Here is a 12660-nt window from a genome sequence, read left to right as displayed (position 1 = left end):
TGCTCTCATGGCCTACTTGAATTTTGCTTTGCTGCTATAGCCACTTATAGAAGAACATGGTCCAAAATCATTAGGATAAGGAGGCTGTTTCTCTTTGGGAAGTCTTCAAAATGAGTATTTTGCTACTAAATGGTTAAACACTTCAATTTGCATGCTCAACTTGACCGTCTGTATGAATATAATTGTTTAATGTACGTGTGCACCTGTGTGTGTGTGCCTATACAGAAAATCTAGAAGGATTGCAGCACGAAATGTAATATAGAGTAGGACCCAGGGGGTGTAAAGAAAACTGCCTGAAATTAAAAACATGCTTGCTGGAATCATTTTCTATAAGACTACTTATGTTGTTAAGTCTTCATCCAATCAATACATTACTTGACTTAATTTTAAATGATGACATCTTTTTTCTTTTTTTTTTTTTTTTTTTATATGTTGTTAAGTCTAATTAAAAGAAATTAGTCACGAGAGTGACAAATTTTAAGCTAAGTACAAAATTACTTCACATGGCATTTATTCAGATAAGTCAAACATGGCAAGAGTTTTAACCAAATCGGCAAATTCAGCAAAAGTAATGCCTTGGCATCAAAATTCTTTCTTAAAATTAAGTCATTTGTTATGAGGGGTATTCTTTTCTTCTCTCCAATAACTTCTTTTTCTGCACTTTCTTTTTGTTAGGACTGGAGAATAAAGAAATTGTATAATAGTGAGTAATAAAATCTGTCATTCTTGTGAGTAATGCTTTGTAATTAGAAGAAATAAAAGTAAAGTAAGTACAATGGTGTGTGGTGTGCAGGGCTGGGGGTGTATTGTTGCGTTCAAAGGTTTTTATATTAATAATGATGCTGAACTTTCTACGCTTGAAGGTTCTGCTTGAATTAGCATCAAAAGGTGCAGAGGTTTATCTGTACTTTCAGTTCCACATGCTGCCACTGCTATATAAATCTTTCACAGAGAGAGAGCGGGGACGAACCCAATTCTTTCTTTGCTAGATCTACAAGCTATGAGTATGAGAGCTTTGGGAAGAAAACTCTATGAGCTGCTAAAGCCCTGGCTGCCTTTCCAAAGCAGACGCTAGATGGCTGAATTCCCCTCTCAAAAGCTCATGCACACTAGGTCGTGCTCTGCAACAGGCACCAGAGGGGTTTACTGTTTCCCTCACCAGGACTTCCAATTCCCCAGATTCGACTTTGCTGCTCCTACCGTGCTTCTTTTGCTGCAGAAGCACCTGGAAATGCCAGCCCATTGGACTGGAGAGTTTTGTTAGAAGTATTTCAGGTCCCATGAACTTTGATCAAGCCTGGGTTTCAGTGGGCAGTCTGTCCTCAGAGCCATGAATGCTGTTTTTCTGGCAGCACACGGACCCTTTGCAGGGTTTATCCGGAGCCAGGCGTTTTAGCCATTGTACCCTCTCTGGCTCCAGAGCAGATGGCTTTGACAAGGCTGCCCCAGAGCTGGGGATTTTGGAAGATGGATGTTTTCCAGCCTGGGGCAATCAGCTGGAGGATCTGCCCCAGAGCTGGCCATGCTGGGAGCCACCTGCAGCTGCTCAGTGAAATTAGCATTCTCATTAACTAGCATTTAATGGGCTTGTTAATTGCCAGCTAGTAATGAAATGCACAAGAATGTCAGATTTGCTGAGCAACTTCTGGGATCTGGGAAAGTCTTGTTCCTTGGAAATGTGAATGGTTTTAGTTTTCTTGCTCATTTCAACAAAGAATGTCTTTTCTTTTTCAAAAAGACCAACAAACCGTAAATCCTGATTTCTACTTAATTCCCCTGTCTATTCCTGTCTTAGACACTCCAGGGAATGTTGAGTCCACCATGTCTGCTGTTAAATTACCCTGAAATATAATTACTGTCACTTTTTGGGAAGTCTATCTTATTTCTAGGCTGAATTTAACTAACTGAAATTTCCAGTTATTTGATTCAGGAATACCTTCATCTTTCAAGTCTCAAAGCTACCAACTTGCCCCCTTGATATCTCAGTTATTTACGTGCATAAAACTCTGCACAAAAATGTCCCTCTTAGACACTTTAATGGAGTGATGTGATTTCACCCCCCAACATTCATATCATTAGCCCTGTTTTCAAAAACCTTAACTTTTTCTATTTTTTTTCCACTATTTTAGCACTTCTCTAACTTGAAGGAGTGATGTTGTATTTTAGTAGCAGAGACATGATTTCAATAAAATACTAAATCAAATTAATAAATACATTTTAAAAATTGTCTCAGTGCTTTTACTGGAGGATTTCTCAAACAAATTCTGTTACATTTATCTCCAGGATTTCTAAGGCCTCCTCAGTTTCCTAATCCCTTCAGTTTTGCTGTTTCTGGAGATAAAAACTGTTCATTTGGTTGTTTTCAGTGCACTTTGACCACTCATTGTAGTGAGTGATTACCTTCATAACAGTAACTTGTCCTTTTTATTATTTATTCCATATTATTAATTCATATGCTATATGTCATTTTTTCACTAAACAAACAAACAAACAAAAAATAGTGTTTGTATTATCAGTGAAAAAGTACTGGATAATGTTGGCTCAAAGTCTACTTTCAGGGAGATTGCAGCAAAAATCTGCCATTCACTGGAAATCCTTCTGTCCCCATTTAAAACAGCATTTTGATGTACTGAGACAGTTTTTAATTGATGTGGGATGTGTCTTTTTGTTTCTTTATACGACAGCAGCTGCAATCTGGAAGGCACGTGGTTTAGATCTAGTGAAATCAAAGTAGGTTATATTATCTTGACTTTCTTTATCAACCAGACTTGAAATCCTATCAAAAACATAACAGGTTTCTTTGATGAGACCTACTTTCCCTGGAATAATGCCATCTGATGCTGTAGTGTTATTTTTAACTTTAAATTTTCTTTTTTTTTTGATGAATTTCTGATTTAAAAATAATTTTGCTTGCTGAGGATCAGTCATTACAGTCCAGCTTTAAAGGTCTGCAAGCCCTCTAGTCCCTTGAAAGATCTCCATTTTTCCAGGATATGTTAAGATTGAGGTGAACCCAAAGTTTCTTCCAAAACTTAGTAGATTTTTTTCTGAGAGTACTGACTTATGTTCTTCAGAGATTCTCAAGTATTTCATTGCAACACCTGTAGCCTCAGTTGTTTTATAGGTCAAGTTAGCTTTATTGGAACATTTACTGTCACGACAGAGCACACTAACATGGGAGTACTGGGAGTGCTGTGGGCTGCACTGGGAATTTTGTTCACTCTGTACATGGCTGATGTATTTGGCTGTATGCCCAGGGATTGTGAATGGTGGGAAAATTGTGCCGCGTCCAGGTGTTATAGCCCTTCTCCTTGTACATAGAGGGGTTTATGGCTGCATTTTGTCAGACCAAATGTGTGCCTGGGCAGTATTCTGTCTCAAACAGTGTCCCACACATCATGCCTAGTAAAATTTAAAAGATAAAAATATACTGTTATTTCCATCATATGTTCTCTAGAGATGGATGGCCAAGGAAATGCAGCAGGCAGAATACTTGAATGTACTCTGCAAAATCAGGAGAGAGGGCTTATTTTCTGCTCCCATGTACCCATGATCCAGAAAGGTTAACTGCTCTGCCCAATTCACCCCTGCTGCTATGGCACGTGCAGAGAGATGCAATTTTCTTATCATCATGTTGGAGCTCTGAGTTCCTTAAGCTATTTGCCCTTTCTGCAGCAGTACTTCCATTTGGTAAATAACCCGGGGATGGGAGCAATGAAAGTAGTGAGGCAAAGCAAAGTTATTATGAACCTGTTGAAATGTATGAAGGAACTAAAAGGTTAGATGGAGAAGAAAAACACTTTGGGAAAAAAAAAAAAAAAAGTCCCAGGAACACATTTCTTAGTGGGCGTCAGGTTAAATAAGTTAAAAATAAGCCATCATCTTAAGAGCTACCAGAAACTGACACAAACAGAAAGTTAAAACAACAGCACCACCAATATTACAGGCAGCAGCCTTTGATGCTTTGCTGCATCTGCAGTCCTGAAAATCCTGTGCTGTGCTGTGGCAATGTCTTCTCTGCTAGACATTTAATATTTTATTTCATTTAGTATTTCATTTGTTATTTTAGATCTCGGTTCTGTCTGTTCTAACTATACTGGGGTATGCTGGCTTGGAGAGATTTCCACAAGACTGTTGGTGGTGGATTTGAGGTCTGAGAACATCACCTTAACACCTATCGTCTTCTGGCAACCATCCATGCTGTTTACTCAGGAACAGAGAGCTTGATATGCTCCAATACCTTATGCTCCAATACCTAGCCCTAGAGAGTTTTGTCTATTTAAGTGAACACTTGCTCATCTTCTGGAACAAGATATGACAACCTCAAGTATAGAGGACCCATGGCACCCTTGGTCCCAAGGTTCTTTTTTTTTTCATTGAATGCAGAAATATTGAACCTTGGAGTGGGAAGAACAGAACTGATGTTCTCATCTCCAGACCTATAATGCCATAGCTCAGGCAGCAAGTTTCACCTAGGTCTCCAGGCTGGTTACACCTGCTAACTAAAAATGGTTTCAGATGGGTAAAGAGTAGTTTATACACTTGCTAGCACAAAAGAATAGGTTATTCTTTTTCAATGTGCTAAGTAACACAACAAGCCATGAGTTCATCCTGCAGCAAGAAAAAACATTTGGGAAAATGTTTTCTAATGTTAAGACTAGTGAAACACTGAAATAGATTGTCCAGGAATTGTAGTCTCCATCACTAAATGTCTTTGAGGTCAGGTTAATCTGATGTCTTCTAGAAATGAGGAAGATCATGTGGATAAGCAAGAAGAGGCAAGTACCTCCATAATTTTGGCTCTCAATTTTAGGATATTTTCAGATGAAAACCTCTCTGCAAAATAAAGTTATATCTCACTTGTTATTTGCTGGAGCTGAACAAAGAGACCAGACCACTATCTAATAACATGTTCAAGGTTAAGTCAAGAGTGCCAAGCACCACTGAGAACAAAATTATTTTGACTTTTCCATCGTTTCTCAGTGCATTATTGGCACAAATTTGATTTTTCTGAACTGCAGCGTAGAAGAGAAGTTACCCTTTAGGCTATAAAATCCTCCTGCCCAAGTGGGGAGAAGAGATAAGACTCCTTCCCCCCAAACAAACTGATCTCGGTCTCATAAAGATCAAACAACCCCATCCAGGCAGCCCTCAGGAATCTACTTTCCATTAATGAAGTGCATACCTATTCTTAGCTATACTCATATGCATTTTAATATGCAAACAAATCCCTTCCTATCTCCTCAGATGAGATTCTGACATTACCTAGTTTGCCTGTGAAATGTGGATATGGTTTTCTCCCTTGCGTGGTGCATGAATAGTACGTGCTCTACTTAGAAGGGAAGCAGAAATAGAGGTGTGTGCACACGTGCCTGTAAATCTGCTTTCAGACGGCAGAAATCCCAGTTCCTTAAGCACCTCCAAGTCCACTCCATAAATCTCTGCTGGGAATTTTATCTTTGCAGAGCACAACTTTCAAAATTATGCACATATTGAGGAACTTGCTGAAAAACTGGGGCAACCCAGTGTTATTTTAAAATGTCTTCTCTATACCTTACTGACTTGCTATCATATTTTCTGCAGCTTTCACATCGTGCTTGCTGACCAGACAATTTATTAAGGACTGTGTGGGGAATACTGAGATGAACTGCTAACCACTCTGAATATTGATGTTTGAGGGAGTAGTAGGCTTCCAAATAATTTTTTTTTTAGTGGCAAAATGTATCAGAGTGTGTATAAACGTAGCAGGAACTGCATTCCGATCCTGCATCTTCATTTCTGATAAACATATGTCACAACACAGGTATTAAGCCCCTTAATAAGAAAGCTGTGTGGAAAACTCACTAATTTATTTTATTTTCCTTCAGATTTGCATCCTTTATAGGAAAGAAAAAAGGCCCACAGCACATTTTGCATTGAGTCTGATCAAACATTTTTCTCTGGTAATTTAAAGGTAATGCTTTCATTCAAAGAGAAAAGTTTCACTTTAGTGCTCGCTTTTTGATTCCTGTTAAAAATATACATATATTTTTGTGATTGAACAAATGTCATTTCCAATTAGAAATACAAAAGATTTACTTTGAAATGAGATGCTTCATTTCCTACAGATTTTTTGTTCCCTGCTAAGTTTTTGTTTGTCTGTCTGAGACCCAATAATTTGGTGAAAATAATACAAACCCAGAAAGGATTTTGGATTTACCAAATAGGCATTTTTCATCTGATCTCAGCCTAAGAATTCAAATCTAGAAGATTTTTTTTTTTTTTTTTCTTATGTATGTATTATTATCTGAATTTAGTGGGAAGAGTGTCCCTGGGCTAGACTCTTACCCTAACTATTCTTTAGAGCTGTGAACTCCACATCAATCTGTCTGTCATATAGTATTGGGGCTTTAAGAGTTACTATCTTATCAATATATAATAATAAAATAATAATAATAATATTAAACACTATGAATTGTCATTAAAGTATGCCTCAGTTTCATTTCTTACACTGTTAAATTGAATTGAGGAATAAAAATCTGAAGAGTTGATACTCTGCCTTTGGTAAGCTCCAGTAAGTCTCTGATGCCTATATACAAGCAACCTGCTATAACATCTTCTTCCTGTCATTTTTCTGTTCAGTTTGCTTTTTATTTATCAGTCTGGGGAGGTGCAAATGGACACTTGGTTACTGCTGTGCAAGCAATGAGGCAAGGCGACGAGGAAGAAAGGTAGGACTGTAACTGGCACACAATGAACCAAGGGCCATGTATGTTCATGCTACAGTCCAGAGGTATGATGTGATGTATGAAGATATCTCCAATTCAGGTTTAATCCAGGTAGTCCATCTCACACTAGCAGGTTGGCTACCTTGCTGTGAACTCCAGAATTAGGACCATGAGAAAACTTGTGCTCCAATAAATTGTTCTCCAATTTACTGCAGCTAAAATCTGCAGATTAAAGTCAGTTTTTGCAGCTACTTGCCCTTCATACATTGCCTTTCTAGTTAAAAATGCCCTTATCCTTATCCGTGTCAAATGAGCTAATGCCAAAGAAGGGTCATTTGGAGTTTCTTATAAATGCAAATTACCTCCCATTCCATCTTTAATAAAGATCCTGTCATCTGAATTAACAGTTGATTGCATTAAGTAGAATAGACTTAAATCCACTGCCCCTCAGCTGACCCATCCCTACAAATAAAAAGTCCATAACAAATTGAAGAAAAGCCCTTTGGATTGCCTTGTTGAAACTATGGGATCTTATCCTTTCTACATCCCAGAAGGAATCTGTCATCAAAAGAAATAATTATTATTGTTATTTCTGATTAATTTTGTAGTACCTCTTCTGGACAAAGAAGAGTGCTCCAGAAACCAAAGTGTCCTGTATGATTTTGATGTCTTGAAATGTGTCAAGGCTTTTGCCAGCAATTTTATAGTGCCAGACTGATGTCCTGTAACTGGGAGGGCGGTCATGAAATGCACCTACAGTCATATTTGTTGTCACTTGTCTGGAAGGAACTGTGCATGCTGAGCAACTCTAGGTGGAGGTGTCTGCAGATCACTAACACCAAGGGAGAGAGTGTGTTGGGTCTGTCCCAAAAAATACGCTGCAACCGGGAGAAATCCATTGCCTACATGAAGCTATTCAACAACATTGTGTATGTTGCATGCTGATCCCCTGAAGTACCTTCAATCAGCAGAGAGAAGTGGCTCAGGAGGATGACTGACACTGCTCTAGCATGAGCGTCCAAGCTGACCAGCATCTTCACACTCTAGATGCTAGTCACAGAATCATAGAATAATAAAATAAATCACAGAACATCCCAAGTTGGAAGGGACCCACAAGGATCATCGAGTCCAACTCATGGGTCCACACAGGACCACCCAAAAATCCAGGAGCACCCTGAGCTTACTTTCCATGTGCCTAATGATTCCCACCAACTAGATACTTGAGTAGTCCTTGGGATGGGAGCTGGAGCTTAATATAAACTCACTAGCCCAAATGGGGAAAATAAAAAACAAAAACCAAGAAAAAAACTGGGAGAGAGCAGAAGATGAATGAGGGAGACAGATGGGGAAAACCTATCACCAAAGGCAAAAAGTGTGACTTGAGCTGCAATCAGCCAAGATAATCCTCCTTTTTTTTTTTTTTTCCATTTTTATTTATTTATTTATTTATTTATTTATTATGAGTATTATGACATAAATCCTGAAAGCTTCTCAATCAGTAATGAAGTGTAGTGTTGAAGGACTTCATTGCTAGTGCAATAGTTCCCTATCTGGGCTTGACCGACTGTGAAAGATAAGAGAAACAAAGCTACAAAGGTGCAGATGGTCACATCAGACATTTGCATATCCTTGGTTTAATAGCCAACCTATCAAACAGATAATAATGATGGGAAATTACAGACATTACCCTCCGGTCAAGAGCTTTAAGCACTTTGGACTTGGCAGGGGTTCATAACATCCAGCTGGAACTGAGCAGGTTTTTACCCACCTCAGTCCTGCCTTGGTTTGTGTCCAGCCAGAATAGCAAAATGGTCTGTTCCTCTCTGAAAGAAATGAAAGGGCTCATTTCTATCTCTAGTGAGGACCATTGTTCATCTGCCTTCTGGACTTTTCGTATCCAGACAGTCATACTCTTAGACAGGAGCTAAGAGTGATAACTAACTGATAGAAATCCTGTAACCATGAGACTCGCTGCTGCTGGCTGAGCAGCCATCTGGCACTTCTTAGGTGTGTTATTGTCCATCTGCAAAGCAAAGTGAGAAACGGTGGCCTGTGTTCCTGGAGAGTAACCTAGAAATGCTTGGGTTGGGTCTCATTTTACTGTAGAGGACTCTACCTGAGCTAGTCACATACAGCCCCCATGTATAATCAGAGGAGAGAGGTTTTTAAGATGTCATTCTTCTGACCTACATTAGCCACCTGCTGCAGGTGGGGGGCTAAACTGTGCCCTCAATTTTGTATGGTCCAGAAGTGGTCAAGAGGGCAGCACCTGACTTAGCTTGGTCAAGAATACCATCATCTTATGGCTATTTGGTGACTAAAGGGAGCTAGAGACTCCATGAGCCAGATAATGTACCCAGAGGCCAGATAATGTACCATGACCTGACTCTACAGGTTCTTATGTGGATGCCCTTACTAGCATAGGACTTCAGATCTGAACATCTATTTCACCATAAAGTTATAACCAAAATCCACCTGGAGGCTTCCTGTTGCTTGCATCAGTGAAAGCATTTACCTATGGAAAAGATCTTCCCATGACGATTCAGGCTGTTGGCGTGCTGGAAATCATATGGTCTCCTCAACCCTGGTCCTGCAATGCTGTTGCTCCAGAGAAAGATGAAAAAAACCTTCTAGGTGAGGACTGGGAGGAATCTTCGCTCCAGTTTCTTGCCCAGTTATACATGTTACAGACTCATCTCTCATTTCTTGTCCTAGCCCACTGCGTGTAATTAGGCAACCCCGCTGCTAACAGTGTCTGCTAGACTAGCCGGAGATGCCGAGGGAAACACTTGTCAGTCACCCACCAGGAAGGTTGCCCTTACTAAGTGAAGCGATGTGCCGTGACCTACATCATATGCACCCACCTACGCTCCACGTGGGCTGCGTCTTCTCCTGGGGGAAGCCCAGCAGCTGTGTGTGGGTATTATTCCAATTAGTTTTCACGTTGTCAGTGTGAGTGCGATACGGAGACATGCTGGCATGTCCTGCGTGGCAGCATTCTGCCAACAAAAGAGACTCCCCCTGCTACTGGGAAAATATCATTTATTTGCAAATCTGTCCAAAGCCTTACATATATTTGTGCTGTTCCATGAAAAGAGTCATTTTTTATTTTAGAAATATGTATCTGCCTCTAAGCGTGTGTATCTATATCCCTCTCTGCATACAATACTTGGCTGGCATTTTTCAAACTCAGCAACTTCAGCAACAGAAGGGTTGTGGTTTTTTAATCCTTATGTGTCATTAGCTAACAGCCTGTATGCTTCCATCTTAGGGAGAAAAAAAAAAAGCTTGCAGATGAAACCCCAGTCCCTTTCTCACGGGCTGAGTCAGCGGGAGGTGGCTATTTTTGTGTTGCTGGAAGGCAAGGGGTGGGAGAGAGTGGACTCCTGCTGCCTACACAACCCAGAAGGGATGGGACACAGAACCACAGGCTCAGATAATAGTTGAGGTTGGAAGGGACCCCTGGAGGTCCTTTGGTCCCAAATCCCTGCTCAATCAGGACCACCTACAGTAGGGTGCCCACCACCATGTCCAGGTGGGTTTGCAGATCTCCAAGGAGGATTCCCCAGCACCTCTCTGGGCATCCTGTGCTGGGGCTCCATCACCAACACAGCACAGAAGTGCTGCCTAATGTTTGGATGAAACCTCCTGTGTCCCCATTTGTCCCCATTGCTTCTTTTCTTGGCACTGGGTACCACCAGCAAGAGCCTGGCTCCATCTTCTCTGCATCCTCCCTTCAGGTATTTATCTATATTGATAAGATCCCCCCATGGCTCCTTCTCATAACAAGGGCACTCCAGGCCCTTCAGCATCTTTGTGGCCCTCTGTTGGTTTCCCTCCAGTAAGTCCAGGTCTCTTGTACTGGGGTCCATCAACACTACATGTGCAATAATGTCATGGGACAAGACAATAGATGCTTTCTCGAATCAGTAAGGAAAGAAAGCAGCTGCTAACTGAATATTTTGTTATAAGCTACTTTTGTTTTTCCCCTCAAGGCAAAACTGTAAATTGTTCACATACAGCTCTGAGGCAGATATTTTCAGGGGGGTTTACCTAGAGATTTTATTTCTTGTGCAACTCCATGAACTAAAACCTGTCTGCCCTAGGCAGTAACAAGACACCTTGTTGTTACCCAGGGCCAATGGAATAACTGGGGTTTGGTTACACCCAGAGTATTCAGAGCACCCCTGCAGACAAACCCTGTCACCACACTGCAGAAGAAAGCTAAGAGGGACCTCTGCTTCGCATCTGGATTCCTTTTCGTCTTTAAAATACCTGACTGAAGGGTGAATGCTGCACGAAGTCTACAACACCCTCCCAAGATGTGGTGGGTCATGCCCAGAGTTGTAGGAATAACACCTTGATGAGCATGTGGCCTGGAATACCAAAGTTGTTTGGGGTTTGTGGTTTTCAGATTTAAACTTCACCTTCAAGGGGAGACACGGAGTCATGTTGCTGTCCATGTGAGCTCCTCAGTCTTTAGGCTTTCAGTGTCCTAATGGACACAGCAGCTATCCCCTGCTGCTCCCTTTCACTTGCATTAGGATGGCGGGAAAATTAGGGGCTTTCTACATCCTGGAGAGATGTTAAAATAAATAAAAAAGAAGGGCTGACTAAAAGCAACCAGGGTGTATATTTGCAGGCAATACTCTGTGATTAGATGGGAGACCTGTTACTAAAGGCTGCAAGAACAGAGTGAAATACAGCAGCAAATGCAGTGACTGCTACAGAGAGGGGCAGGTGGAGGAAGACTCCAGACTGTTTGCTTGCTTTCAAAACTTTTCAACAGCAATATCTCTCTTCCCTTCCACCCCCCAGTCCTGATTGTTTCTGGGTTATCAGTAGTAACATGCCAGGAATAAATGTATAGCCTAATAAATGCACTTTTGCAGCTAGTCTGACTTTGGGGAAGTGGCCTGTTCTGTTAGCCATCAATAGGACCTCTACTGCGGTTATAACTGAGGTTCACTCTTTAATCTAGGGCAAAATACTTTGCTAACAGTCAAGTAGGTTGTGGCAACACTCAATTCGAGCATCTCTTCTCTTCTCTTCTCTTCTCTTCTCTTCTCTTCTCTTCTCTTCTCTTCTCTTCTCTTCTCTTCTCTTCTCTTCTCTTCTCTTCTCTTCTCTCGTCTCGTCTCGTCTCGTCTCTTCTCTTCTCTTCTCTTCTCTTCTCTTCTCTTCTCTTCTCTTCTCTTCTCTTCTCTTCTCTTCTCTTCTCTTCTCTTCTCTTCTCTTCTCTTCTCTTCTCTTCTCTTCTCTTCTCTTCTCTTCTCTTCTCTTCTCTTCTCTTCTCTTCTCTTCTCTTCTCTTCTCTTCTCTTCTCTTCTCTTCTCTCCTTGTGAGTTATGAAATCACCCTTTGCCACCAGGTTGAGGCCATGTCCACAGGGCATCTCTCACTCAGAAACACAGGTATCAAAGTAAGCATAAAGTAAGGCAGGGAATAATTTTAAAGGGCAAAGATTATTCATACATTTAGTTATACCTGTTTACCTCGATAGTTTTCAAGAATATTTGCCTTCAGCTGAAACCCTAAAAAGTGCCCTTATGCTGTGCTTCGTTGAGCACCAGTCCTAGAATAATAGAATATCCTGAGTAGGAAGAGAACCACAGGAATCATTAAGTCCAGCTCTGGAAATTGTTTCAGCATATGGAAAAACAAAGATACAGCAGTAGGTGTGACCCACCCTCCTGCAAACCACAGGTGGTTGAGACTTTCAGCATCCCCAAAAGGAATCAAGATCACAGAGCCCCGGGGAGACTAATGATATTTTCTCCCCATGGCTTCACCCATCTGAAATAGCAGGGCTGGGATAAAACATCCTTTGAATGTCAGAGGAGCAGAAGCTGGCAGGTGGCTTTGCCTCACTCCTCGGGGTCTCCTGACTCACAGTAGGTGCCTGGGGGCTTGCACTACCCACCTCCTCAGCGGGGGAATGGCAGGTGGGCAA

The sequence above is a fragment of the Netta rufina genome (genome assembly GCF_964035555.1).
Source record: "Netta rufina genome assembly, chromosome: 2".
NCBI classification, from domain to species: Eukaryota; Metazoa; Chordata; class Aves; order Anseriformes; family Anatidae; genus Netta; species Netta rufina.
The sequence above is the reverse complement of the archived record's forward strand: the minus strand, read 5'-3'. Positions refer to the sequence as shown.